The 14,306-nt window shown below is 33.8% G+C and overlaps 1 long non-coding RNA gene across 1 annotated transcript in view; it reads left to right on the plus strand.

The window, feature by feature from the left end:
• Window positions 1-14,306, plus strand: part of LOC129143796 (uncharacterized) — a 65,208-nt gene that overhangs the window by 24,666 nt on the left and 26,236 nt on the right. The window contains exon 2 of the long non-coding RNA XR_008547673.2: window positions 5,075-5,211. This is a non-coding gene — a long non-coding RNA (uncharacterized LOC129143796). The remainder of the gene's footprint in view (window positions 1-5,074; window positions 5,212-14,306) is intronic.

Genomic DNA, 14,306 nt, shown 5'->3' on the forward strand with positions numbered 1-14,306 from the left:
TTAAACAAATGAATGAAGATAGTCATGTACAAGCTGAGCAGGGGGAAAAGAGGACCTTGAAACTGCAAGACAATGAAAAAAACGGTTTTACCCAGGCTATTGAGGTGGTAAAAATAAAGATAATATTGGATATCAATGACTTATCAATAACCATTTAGAGCTTCCCTGAAAGTGAATGTGATAAATATTTAGAAAGGAAAAAATAAAAACTCTCTGCTAGATTTATTTCGTTCTCTTTCAATGCTTAACTCTTTCAGACCAAGATTGAATTAGAAATTTAAATTTTTCCAGAAATCAAAGTTCAGGCACAAAAGTCTTCACAGGTAAAATACACCAAATATTTTTAAAATAACTCGTGTTTTTCCATCCATCAGTAATGAATAATTTGGAAATAAAATTAAGAAAACAATTCTACATATAAGAACATTATAAACATATGTATGAACAATATATATCTCTATTATATATATTTATATAACACATAAATAAAATATAGTGCACAAGTTTTACACGAAAACTAGAAAACGTTATTGCAAAAAGTTAAAGAAGATCTAAATAAATGACGAGAAATTCTAAATTATTGAATTGGATGACTGAAAACTAAGGTGGCAATTGTTCCTAAATTGATCTGGAGATGCTGTACAGTTGCTGTCAAAATTCCATAACCTCAAAAACAGTGTGAAAGTGAAAGAAGTCAGATAAAAATACTACATATTGTGTGAAATATCTAGAAAAGGTAAATATGTACAGGGAGAATGTAGATTAGAACTTGCCTGAGTCCGGAAGGTAGGAGATGGGATTGACTTAACTGGCATGACAGATGATTTTGAGTTAATGGAAAATGTTCTAAAACTGAAGGTCACACATTCTATAAATTTACTAAAATTCATTGAATTATATTCTTAAAAATGTTGAATTTATTCTGTACACTTTGTACCTCAATAAAGCTTTTTCAAACTCATGAAAGTGTTGCAAAACCTTAGCGTTGAAGAAAAAAATGGCCTGAAGGATTTTTTAGATTAAACTCTAGAATTGGAAATAAAAGGCAACAACTTAAGAACTAGCTTTCTCTCAAAGTAGAGATATATTTAATCAGCTGAGGGCAATAGGAATGCTCAGAGAGCAACTGAGTTCTATTTTTTAGTGTCTGTGAGCAGAGACCTCTTGCTGGGGCTAGGCCAGAGAGTCTCAGGGAGAGAGGGTCTGTGTGTCACCCCCCTGTGACAGCATCAGGGAAGCCTGTCATCTCATGGCGTGCCTGGGTAGAACAGTAGTAATGGTTCAGTGAGGGGTTGTAGATTGGCAGAGTGCAGCCTTTTAGAACTCTGCACACCCCATCATGATGAAAAGAGCGTGAGGTCGTTTGTGTATTTTCTTCCTACGGAAAATTGCATGCTCTTAGGCAAGCCTGAAGGTAGTACTTAGGGAAGTAAAAGTAAATAAATAAATAAATAAGAAAAAATATATAAGAATTATATATATGTGTGTGTGTGTGTATGTGTGTGTGTGTGTGTGTATATATATATATATAATCTCCACACTTACATGTTCCGGAAATAAAGGAACGATTCAAGACACCAAATTAGTGTCTTTTTCTGGAACTTATAGTGTCTTATCTTAGTGTGGGATTAAACCTAACTACATTTTAGTTCCTGAACTAAAATAAGGTGTAGGAACAATTCAAGACCACTGAGATAAAAGACATCTGAATGTGGTGAAAAAACACCGGATATGAAGTAAAGAAAATGAAGTTTTAGTCTTAGTTAATCTTTTAATAATTAGTTTTTGACTTCATATGAATTACTTGTCCTCTGCTTAACTATAGAAAAATAACTGTAATAAATGTCCTCTAACACCCTATACTCTTGTATCATTCTAGAAGAGTGAGGTGTAAGATAAGGCTGTAAGTGTGGCTCAATTAACTGAAATGAAGGTGAAGGTGCTGGAGTCCTCGTTAATATAACAGAGAATAAGCAAGGAAGCCTTATTCCTAATCTGGGCTGCCTCCCTACAGATTTTAGTATTTCTATCAATAATCCTCTTTGTTAATTATGGCTACTAACACAGGCATTCTGACATTGTTTGACTGACTTACATAAAGTCTCACATGAATACTAAATAGTTATCTACTAGATCTATTCTTCCAATATTATGTTTTATATCTTTGGTCTTATTGTGGTATTTTTTATATATATATATATATATATATATATATATATATATATATATTTTTTTTTTTTTTTTTTTTTTTTTTTTTTTTTGAGAAGGAGTCTCACTCTGTCACCCAGGCTGTAATGCAGTGGCCCCATCTCGGCTCACTGCAAACTCCACCTCCCGGATTCATGCCATTCTCCTGCCTCAGCCTCCCAAGTAGCTGGGACTACAGGCACCCGCCACCACGCCTGGCTAATTTTTTTGTATTTTTAGTACAGATGGGGTTTCACCGTGTTAGCCAGGATGGTCTCGATCTCTTGACCTCATGATCTGCCCGCCCCGGCCTCCCAAAGTACTGGGATTACAGGCATGAGGTATAATATTTTTGACCCCAAATTGGATTAGATCAACATTTTCTTTTTACCTGTAAACCCATTTGTTTTATGACTTCTTCAGTATGCAATCAACTTTAGTAAATTATTTTAATTTGAAAGAACCTGACAAGTTGCTCCTGATGAGTACCTCTGGCAACTGGAAAATGAAAGAAAATTAGATCCTTCACGGTTTGGGGCATAATTTCTTCCTAATATTTTTAGTGATTCATTTTAATGCTTCTTCAAATCATATCCTATTATGAACAAAAGGAGAAGAGTCTCCCATAATGTGTAGTAATAGAATTATTTAGTCCAAGGTAACTAACCTCTTGATTTTAGGGCAGCATAATATGTTTGCTCAATTAAGAAATTTCAGTCAGAAATCAAAGAAACAGCAATTATCATCTCCAATTATAATAGCCCTTTTAATTTATTATAAATTATAATTTGCCCATGATCCACATGTATAATATAGCATTAATGAGAAGCTGACTGTGACTCTTTGAATGAGTGCCCAAAAACTGCCTACCTGAAATAAAGTAGCAAAATTCTACTATAAAGCCTTGCTAAATTTGACTTGGTAATAAAATCACTTAGCACTAAGCAGCAAAGATCTTCATTACCTTCTATTATTTTACTGTAGCAATATGACCTAAATGCAACATTACATATTCATTGCTAATTTTGTTCCCTCATAAAGAATGTACTAGTTTCTAAAGAATGTACTCTTTGCTTGCTACAAACCGTTTCAGAAAATATATATTCTGAGACATTATTGATCCCATTAAGAATTCTGTCTTAATTTTCTACTGGTAAATGTTAGGATGTGGAAAGGAAAAATGTGAGAATAGCATCTCCCTTTTCAGAATTTTCAGGAGAAACACATGATGTTCTAAGAATAAAAAAGGCACAACTTCTAGTTAATCATCATTTTGAACTTGTGTGTCTGGGTAACAAACTAATGTGTAGTGATTCTTCTCATTAACGTTTATACGAAGAATAGGAATGGAGTCCCTACAAATACTATGCTTCTCCCCCAAAAATTATCAATTAAAAATCATGAAATGGCAATTTTAACCATGCAACCAATAAATGATTGGGTGTAAAAACCTGACTCTCTCTATATGTATATTTTTCAATAAATATTATTATATTTGCAATTATTTTAATGGATGATAGTCACTCAAGTTTGTACTAGTTCCTAAGAATAATCCATAAAACAAGCCAGAATTGATTCATGCCATCTCAGACCTTACAACCTTTTAAAGATGACAGATATTTAACTTAAAAATTTTGAAAGTTATAATTTTAATTTAAAACATAAGATTCTGTGGTAATCTATAACAGGATTATATCATATTAAGAGGAACATAAAAAACTTTTAAGATTAAGTATGTTTAGACTAGACACAAATTTTGCTCAAGGAATATAGTAATATGGCTAAGGCCTTTAAAAGACAAGAAATAAAACATTACAGTAAATATAAACATTACATGTTTGATAAGAAATAGAAAATGAAGAGCAATGTTAGAAGTAGCCAAAAAAGGACCTCTGAAAATCTTGTTTTCCATAAAAGCAATGAGAACAACACTGGCAAAGAAAAAAAAAAGTCAAAATTATGGAAATTAATGGAAGAATTGCAACTATCTGAGGGATGTTTATTTTAGAAAAAGAGGTAAATGTTGGGAAGAACAGTGAACTTTGTGTTGTTTTCATTTGTACAATTTCCATTAGCTCCCACCTACCTCCATAGTAGCCTTGAAATCCTTCAATTCTGAAGGCACTGGGGAGGGAAGAAAGAGGTTGGAGTCCTGAGCTCCTCTAATTGTACATTCCACCATCACTATCAAAAACAACCGATGGAAATTGTTTAACTCTGTGGCTGCCTTAGGTGACAATAACAGTTGTTGCAACAAATAACAAAATGATCAAAAACCTTAAAAGGAAAAGCTTGGAAATTAAATGAGCATAGGAGACTTTGAAACGTTCTGACATGTTTCAGGGAGTATAGATGGTTATAGGAAGATGTAGGGCTGTGTGCATGCCCAGGGCTAAGAGCATGATAAGGAATAATTTGAGATGGCTCTAAGCACTCACTTTTGTTTCTTCTAGTGATTCTGTGCAGGCAAGAAGTGAAGGCTAAGGCATAGCTGTAAACAGCCTTCCAGATCTCTGAATGAATGCCCCCAAACACAGATTCGCTTGCCAAAGACTGGGGGACTTACTTATTCCAGACATTTAAGAAAATCTTTGTCCAATGGTTAGCTGACAACTAAACTACCATGTGGAGGGGCTTCATTAACCACACATGGCAAACAAAGTATTCTACAAAACTGTTTTAGAAAGTCCTAAACAAACAAGAAAACCAACAAAAAAACAGCAACAACTTTTCACTGCTGAGTCTGATGTTACCCGCAGGCTTGTCTTATATGGCCTTTATTATATTGAGGTACATTCCTTCTATACCTAGTTTGTTGAAAGCTTTTTTTTTTAACATGAAATTACATTGAATCTTATCAAATGCTTTTTCTGCATTTTTTTTTAAGGAGACAAGTTGTGATGTTCCCCAAGCTGATCTCAAATACTCGGCCTCAAGTTATCCCCCCACCTCAGCCTCCCAGGTTGAGATTGCAGGTACACACCAGCACGTCTGTCTTTGTGAACCTATTGGAAGAATCATATGGTATTTATCTTTCATTCTGTTAATATTGTTTGTCACGTTTATTGATTTGCATTTGTTGAACCATTCTAGAATCCCAGGGTTAAATCCCACTTGATCCCTATGTATGATCATTTTAATGCACTGTTGAATTTGGCTTGTTATTACTTTGATGAGGATTTTTACATCTCTGTTTATCAAGGATATTGGTCTATAATTATCTTTTCTTATAGTGTCCTTCTCTGGCTTTGGATAATTATAGGGTATGATAGCCTTGCAGAATGAATTTGGAAGTGTTGCTTCTCTTTAATTTTTTGAAAGAATTCAAAAAGGGTTGGTATTAATTCTTCTTTGTTTGTTAGAATTCACCAGTGAAACCATCAGGTCCTGGGCATTTCTTTGTGGGAGATTGTTGATTATTGATTAAATCTCCTTACTTGTTCTTTGTCTGTTCAGATTTTGTATTTTTTAATGATTCAGTGTTAGTAGGTTATATGTTTCTAAAAATTTATCCATTTATTCTAGGTTATCAGATTGATTGGCATGTAATTGTTCATAGTAGTTTCTTATGATCCTTTGTAACCATATACCAGCAGGTATATGGAAAGGTGCTGAATACCATTAATCATCAAGGAAATGCAGATCAAAACTAAAATAAGATATAACTTTACGTCTGTTAGAATAACTATTGATAAAAAATAAATATCAAGTGTGGCAAGAATGTAGAGAAAAAGGTATCCTTATACATTGTTGGTGGAAATGTTAATTTGTATAGCCATTATCAAAAATGGTATGGACTTTCCTCAAAAAGTTATATATGGTACTACTGTATGATCTAGCAATCCTACTTCTGGGTATTTATCCAAAAGAAGTTAAATCACGATCTCAAAGAGATACCAACATTCCCATATTCACTGCAGGATCATTCACAATAATCAAGATACAGAATCAACCCAAATATCCATTAACAGATGACTAGATAAAGAAAATGTGAATATATATAATGGAATACTATTCAGGCTTAAAAAAGGAAATCCTGCTATTTGCAACAAGATGGCTTCTCCTGGAGGAATTTATGCTAAATAAAATAAGCCAGCAGTGAAAGATAAATATTGTACAATCTCTCATACACATGGAATCTAAAATAGTAAAATTTACAGAAGCAGATAATAGAAAGCTGATTGCCAAGGACTAGGGAGAAATGGGGAGGTGATGGCCAAAGGATGGATAGTTTCAGTTATGCAAGATAAATAAGTGCTGGAGGTCTACTGTACATCATATGGCCTATAGCTAACAATACTGCATTGTATACCTAAAATTTGCTAGGAGGGTAGATTTTAAGTGTTCTAACAACACATGGAGAAAAACAATGATGATAATGATAAAAGGGTGGTGAGAAACTTTAAGAGGTGATAAATATATTTATAGCTTTGATGTTCTGATTGTTTCATGGCTATACATATTTAACTCAAAGTTCATTTCATTGTACACATTAAATGTGTACAGCTTCTTATATGTCAAAAAATCATAAGTTTCTCAAGGATATAATCTGGGAAAAAACAGCAAGAACAAACCTGAGGAGAGTTGTAGAATCTGTTTTCCATAGTTGCCATGTTGTATTACTAAAATATCCAGCACTTAAGGGAAAAAATCAAGACATTAAAAAAAGTATGGGCCTATGCAGGAAAAGAAACATCATTAGAAATTATGAGGGAGCCCAGATGTTAGACGTACTAGACAATGCTTCAAATTAGCTATTTTAAATATATTCAAACAACTAGTGTCTAAAAAATTAAAGCAAAGTATGAGAACCATGTCTCTCCAAAGCTAGAATACCAATGTTACAAAAATTCAAAACAAATAAAAATTCAGGATTTAAAAAATGTAAAAATTAAACTAAGAAAACGTATTTGACAGAATGAATAACAGAATTGAACTGCCAAAAAAAAAAAGAAGAAGCAATAAAATTTAGGGATACAGAAGAAAAAAAGAAGGAAACATAATAGAACCCCAAGGACCTCTGGACACCTTCAAATCTACCAACATATACATAATGGGAGTCACAGAGAAGAGGAGAGAAAGAAAGGGTCAGAAAGAGTATTCAAATAAACAATGGTTAAAAAATTCCAAAATGTGAAGAAAAGACCAATTATACATCTAAGAAGTTCAATGAATCCAAGTAGCATAAACTTAAAAGGATTCATACCTAAACATTTCATAAGCAAACTGTTGGACACCAAAGACAAACAGAAAATATTGAAAGAAGCAAGAGAAGAACAACACATCAAGTACAAGGAATCCACAATCAGGTCAACATGTGATTTCTCATCTACTACCATGGAGGCCAGAAGGCAGTGGGACAGCATACTCAAAATGCTAAAAGTAAAACACTGGCAACCAGAATTCTATTTCCAGTGAAAATATCATTCAAAAGGTAAGAAATTAAGACATTGCTAGATAAACAAAAACTGAGAGAATCATCATTAGCACATCTGCCATACAATAAATACTGCAATTTTTAGCTTTAAATAAAAAGACCTTAGAGAATAAATTGAATTGATGTTACAAATTTTTTAAAAAACTCATAAAGTATCTACAAAAACAATTTTAAAGAGTAATATAAGCATGCTTTTTACTCTTTTTTATCTTATTTAAAGGACAGCAAAATAAAAGAATAATTACAAAGCTGTGTTGAGGGGCATATAACATAAAAAGATGGAGTTTGGAGTTTGCACACAATAATAGCACAAAGGAGTAAGGAGGAAATGAAATATACAGAATGAATTTTTCATGAACTCTTGAAGTTAAGTTGATATTAATCTAAACTTGTCTTTTATTTTTAAAAGATTAGCTGTAATCTCTAGGGCAATCACTGAAAAAATAACAATATAGTAAAAGAAAAAAACAAAGGAATTACGAGAATACAATAGAAAATATCTAACAAAAGAGAAGGCAGCAACAGAGGAACAGAGGAACAGAAAAAGACAAGACACATAGGAAACAGTAACAAAATGTAAGACGTTAATCTTACCTTATCAATAATTACATTAAATAAAATTTATTTAAACATACTGATCAAAAGGCAGAGATTGATAGACTAGCTAAAAAGAATAATCCATTTATATGCTTTTTATAAGAGACACACTTTAGATTTAAAGGCAAAAAGACTTTGAAAGTAAAAGAATGAAAAATGTTATATCATGCAAGATAGGCAAGGAGCAATGGGGTTGAAATTCTTTTCTTTGAGTAGAGTGGAATGAAGCATTATAAAATCTGAGTTCATAGGGAAATTGGGTAAGGAAAGAGGATGTCAATTAATAAAGGAATAATAAAGCAAGTTACGAATTGGAAATCCAATGTGATTTTAGACAACATTCAGTGGTATTATTTAAGCAGTCAGGTTGTAATAGTAGGAATTGTGCATTAGAAAAATTATAGGGCTGGGCGTGGTGGCTCGTGCTTGTAATCCCAGCACTTTGGGAGGCCAAGGCGGGCAGATTGCATGAGTCCAGAAGTTTGAGACCAGCCTGGGTGACACAGCAAAACCCTGTCTCTACAAAAAATACCAAAATTAGCAGGGCATAGTAGTGCATGCCTGTAGTCCCTGCTACTCAGGGGGCTGAGGTGGGAGGATGGCTTGAGCCCAAGAGGCGGAGGTTGCAGTGAGCTGAGATTGTGCCACTGCACTCCAGCCTGGGCAACAGAGCGAGGCCCTGTCTCAAAAATAAGAAAGAAAAGAAAAATTGCCATAGATGTATTATAAATTCATTAAATTCATTAGTAGGAGTTTCAGGCAAGTGTTATGGATTAACTTGGGATAAGGTCAAGGAAATGACACACATATGATAAGAATGGTGGTGGAGGACTTGGTTCATGAGCAAAGGGAATGGTATTTTGAAAAGGGAGTGGTTTACAAAAATTGTAGTTTACAGAATTTAATCTTAATATTTTGTAAGTACAATGTTAACAGATTATGTAACTAAAATAGAAAGCTCGAAAATGGTGCTCAATGAATATTGGTTTTTGCAGAAAAATGGCAATGAAACTGAAGTAAATTAATTTATAAGAAGAATAAGGAGGCAAATAAAGTAAGAAATTATAGTGTATAACAAGAAAAGTGAGTGTACGTGTTTGAAAAATTAAAAATACCTATATGTGTATATATAAATTTATCCTATCTCCTGTGTGTGTGTGTTTGTGTGTGTGTGTGTGTGTGTCTGTGTGTACTTGTGCCTGTCTGATATCTTTTTTTTTTTTTTTGAGATGGAGTTTCGCTCTTTTGCCCAGGCTGGAGTGCAGTGGCACCATCTAAGCTCACTGCAAACTCTGCCCCCTAGGTTCAAGCGATTCTCCTGCCTCAGCCTCTTGAGTAGCTGGGATTACAGGTATGCACCACCACACTTGGCTAATTTTTGTATTTTTAGTAGAGAGGGGGTTTTACCATCTTGGCCAGGCTGGTCTTGAACTCCTGACCTCAAGTGATCCACCCTTCTTGGTCTCCCTAAGTGCTAGGATTACAAGTGTGAACCACCACACCCGGCCTGATATCTTATTAGAGATGGAGGGATACAATACCCAATGTTGCGACAGCGCTGGGAGTACAGTTACAATACTATACTCCAAGACTAGAGTTGCTGCCTAAGAATTTTTTGATAGCAGGAAAGAGTTTTATATGATATTCTAAGTTATGACCTGCCAGAAATAGTGAATTTCCTGAGCATGAAACTCTTGCATTTGATTTGACACACACATGCACACACACATTTGGAATATATTCTGTATTGTGAATGATAGATATCCAGCACCTAGAAAAGTGACTGGCACAGGAACAGAGCTGGGTTACGATAAAAATTTATTGAATGAATGTATGAATTTTTGTTAGCAGGATGCATATATGGATGTATTACAGCAAAGAGGAAACTCCTGATTAATCCCTAAAACTTTGGCTTTTGAGGGTGGGTGACTTCCGAAATAAATACAAATTAAGTTATTGAATATTTTTAGTACAACCTCTCCTCAAAATAAAAAAATCTTGAGGCTTATCTCATGCCTACTAAATTATATTCTTCATTTAATAAAATTTCAAGGTGATATGTTACATGCTTTAAAAATTGAGAACCTTTGGAACGTATATTTATGCATTCTAGAAACAGAGTTGATGAACTTTACAAATAATTATTTTGGATTAATAATACAGTGTTGGTATTCATATGTTAGAGATTTTGGAACTCAGGTCAATGGACATGGAAGATTTGGACTGAGGAAGTATGGTTCTATCCTATTTAGAGCAGGTATATGCAGAGATAAAATTGAGAGGCACACTTCATTGAAGCATCAGCATGGGTGAACTCAAGCCACCTCAGAAAATCTCCGAACTACTGAGTCTAATAAAGAAAGGGGAGGATAATGAAGCAGTATCTCAAACTCTATGGACAGGAAAACTACATGAAGGATCAGTTGTCTTACTGGCAACAGCCCAGTGCAATTAGCTGTTGAAAATAAGCACATATGGCTTTTTGAAAATCTGCTTATGAGAATTCTTCCTTAGGCATTTTGAGATGCTGCTACTAATGTAAGGAAAGAGAGTAGACAAATGAAAGAGCATGCCCATTCTGAAACACAAGCACAGAGATCATAATTTTAAGGTAAAAGACCCTGGATTCTATATGGGCACGTATTTCTTTAAATAGACAGATTAATCTAATTTATAATTATCCTACTCACTTTCTTTAATCAGCCATTTTGAATTTTTTTTGAATTTCGGTTGCAAAAGTTATGCAAATACATTTATTATTGTATATATTAGACTATATACATCAATAACTATATATATTTGATGTGTTATTTTATTTACCCCCTTTGGGATTTTGTAATTTAAAAATATAATAGAGATGTATTTTTAATTTGAGCCACAATTTTTGAATACATCAAAATTTCAAAAATAAAACACTATATGTTCAATCCTAATAAATCATAATGTCTACAACAGAGTTAGCAACCAAAACACCTAACAAGTCTTTCTTTATCTTAGTTTTTTGTTGGTAAGTTTGGCATTTATATTCTGCCTGATATAATGAGAAATTAAATATTTTATTTACTAAGTTTATTTTTCACTAGAATTTAGACATCTGTATTGTGCTTCTCAGTCAGTATTTACTAGGCTATTCTGAAGTAACAGGCAGCTCTAACTCTCAGTTACTAATAACAAGACTTATTTCTTCATCATTTAGCGTGATCATGACAGATTGGTTTTATTGTGGTCACTTGGAGATGATCTAATTTGACCGTAATTCCACTATCTTAACATGCCACTATCTTATAATGTATTCATGTTTTGATGTAGGAGAGGAAGGGAGGATGAAGAACTATATGCCAGATCATTAATTCTTCTGTTCATATTTCATTGATCAAAACAATGCACATGGTCATGTCTAACTCCAAGGGATTGGCCTGATAATCCTGGAGTGTGCCCAGATAAAAGGGAGAGGAAAAAATATCGAACAATAATAACATCTCCACCACAGTGTAGACCTCATTATAACTGCTATTTCAAGTTTCTTCTTAATGGCTTAGTTATTCACTGCTAGGCATTTTAGACCATGACATCTGGCTGTCATGCAACTTCAAATCAATATTTGCTAGAGAATATACAGGTGTCTTTAAATTTTTAATATTTTCTTCTGTTGCCTTCAAGTATAAATGGTGACTTTGCCAGGTAAAGAATACTTCGTTTAAATATTTATTCCACAAATATTATTTTGATTCAGCCTGCTTTTATTTGTTTGCATACTAAAAAAAAAACTGTGTTTTCACCTGGATGTTTGTAATATTCTTTACACTTGAATTGTAGTAATTTGACTAGAGCAAATTGTGTTGTGTATTGAAATTGACTAAATTTTCCTGAAACACTCTGATCCCTTTTAAATTCAGACCAGGTTCTTCATGTCATTATATTTTCTTTCTTTTTCAGCATTTCTACCCACATTTGTTGGCTGCTATAGCCATTCAAAAAGCCAGGATATTAAGCCCATCAGGGCTTTAAGATATTCTATGTTAAGCTCCTAGTTACGTTGGCTATGTTCCTTGAGCTTAAAATATTCCCATCTTTAATCACACATAATTGAGGAAACATCTAAAGAAACTCAGTAATTTCTGAATGAACCAATTTTGATGCAGCATCAATGTTTCATTATTTTCTTATGTAAAGGAAAATGCTGAAAAAAGTAACATTAAATCTTTTAATGACATCTATATATTGACTAAAATTTTTAGAATTATACCTCCTGTTTTTGTCAATATGCTCTGATTGTAGATTTATTCTTTATCCTTTTAAATAACTTGTTTCATTAATAAATATTGGACCTTTAGAGTCTACTGGTAAAATTGAGTAATCCCACTGTGATGTGTACTTCCCATTGATTAGAACTCTAAAAACCAGAACTACTGTATGACCCTGCAACCCCACTATGGGATATATCTCCAAAAGAAAGGAAATCAGTATATCGAAGAGATATCTGCATTTCCATGTTTATTGCAGCACTATTCATGATAGCAAAGATATGGAATCAACCTAAGTATCCACCGATGAATGAATGGATAAAGAAAATGTGGTATATTTACACAAGGGAATACTATTCTGCCATAAAAAAGAATAAAATCCTGTCATTTGCAACAATGTAGATGGAACTAGAGGACATTTTGTCAAGTGAAATAAGCCTGGCACAGAAAGACAAATATCACCTGTTCTAATTCATATGTGGGAGATAAAAAAGTTGGTCTCATGGAGATAGAGAGTAGAATGACAGTTGCCAGACACCAAGAAAGGTAGTGAGGAGAGAGGAATTAAAAGGAGGCAACCGCCTCCTTTTACAGAAAATGCAGTTAGAGGGAATGCAGTTAGAGGGAATAAGATCTCGTTTGGGGTGGCATAATGAGGCAACTATAGTTAACAATAATTAATTCATTGTCTATTTCAAAATAGCCAGAAGAATGGAATTGGAATATTCCCAACACAAAGAAATGATAAGTGCTTGAAGTTGTTAGAACCCAGTTACCCTGACATGATTATTACACATTGTATGCTTGTATTAAAATATCACATGCACTCCATAAATATGCACAACTATTATGCATCCATAAAATGTAAAATAAAACATGCGTACAAAATATCAAAAACAACTAGCTGAAAATCTGAAAAGCAAACACTAGCACATGGATGGAGGAGGTAGGTCAAAACTAGAAAAATGATTATCCTGATAGCAGTTCCCTGTTTTCCCCTCTCTGTCATCTGCAGCTGATAGAGGAAAACTTTCTTTTGTTCCTATCTTTTTTTTCCCTCTCCCCATCTTGTCCTGAGGTCAGCCCCAGTCATAGAGCTGAACTGCCTCAGCAATGCAGCCTGTGGTGATACAGATACCTGAGACTCAGAGAAGAAAAATCTCTTCCATATAGAAGAGCCAGGAAAAGGGGTGTTGTTTTGTAAAGTATGCTAGAAGTTCCTCATTTTTTGTTTTCCTTTTTCTATTCTGACCCTGACTGCAGGCCTGTCCTTGACCTGAAGCTGCACAGCCACAGCAGCTAGGCGCCAAAGACCGTGAGAGAAAGTCAGTTCTTTATTTTCAGAATAACTGGGGGAATGAGTGAAGAATATGGAGCATTTCAATTTTTTCTCTTTTCTCACAAAGCTTTTTTTGTATGTAAGGGAAAAGGAGGTAATTTTTTCATCTGCCTTCCAACTCTAAAATTCCAAAATATTAGCATTACCCTTTAATTATCACTAAATCTATGCTTTAAAATAATTTCTGAATTTTTAACTTTCCTTCAAGATTGAACTCTTTAATGATATTTACCAGAATTCCTTATCCAGACAATGGTGATTTTCAGTGTAGTTCTCTTTTATCTACAACCCTATGTCCAAAGTCTGTTCTGGTGATTCAGAGCAAAGTCTGCTCTGAATGGTCATATGTATTCTCAAATATCTTTCCATCTTCCAAGTGTTCAATTCTTGGCATTTGGGCTTTTGCTTTAACACATCACGGTCTATTTATTTATGTGTCAATAATTTAGCGAACTTTGGCTGTGTAACAACAAAAATGTCTGGATAATGTAATATTTGCTCA

This window comes from Pan troglodytes, chromosome 3, assembly GCF_028858775.2.
Source record: "Pan troglodytes isolate AG18354 chromosome 3, NHGRI_mPanTro3-v2.0_pri, whole genome shotgun sequence".
Classification (NCBI taxonomy): Eukaryota; Metazoa; Chordata; class Mammalia; order Primates; family Hominidae; genus Pan; species Pan troglodytes.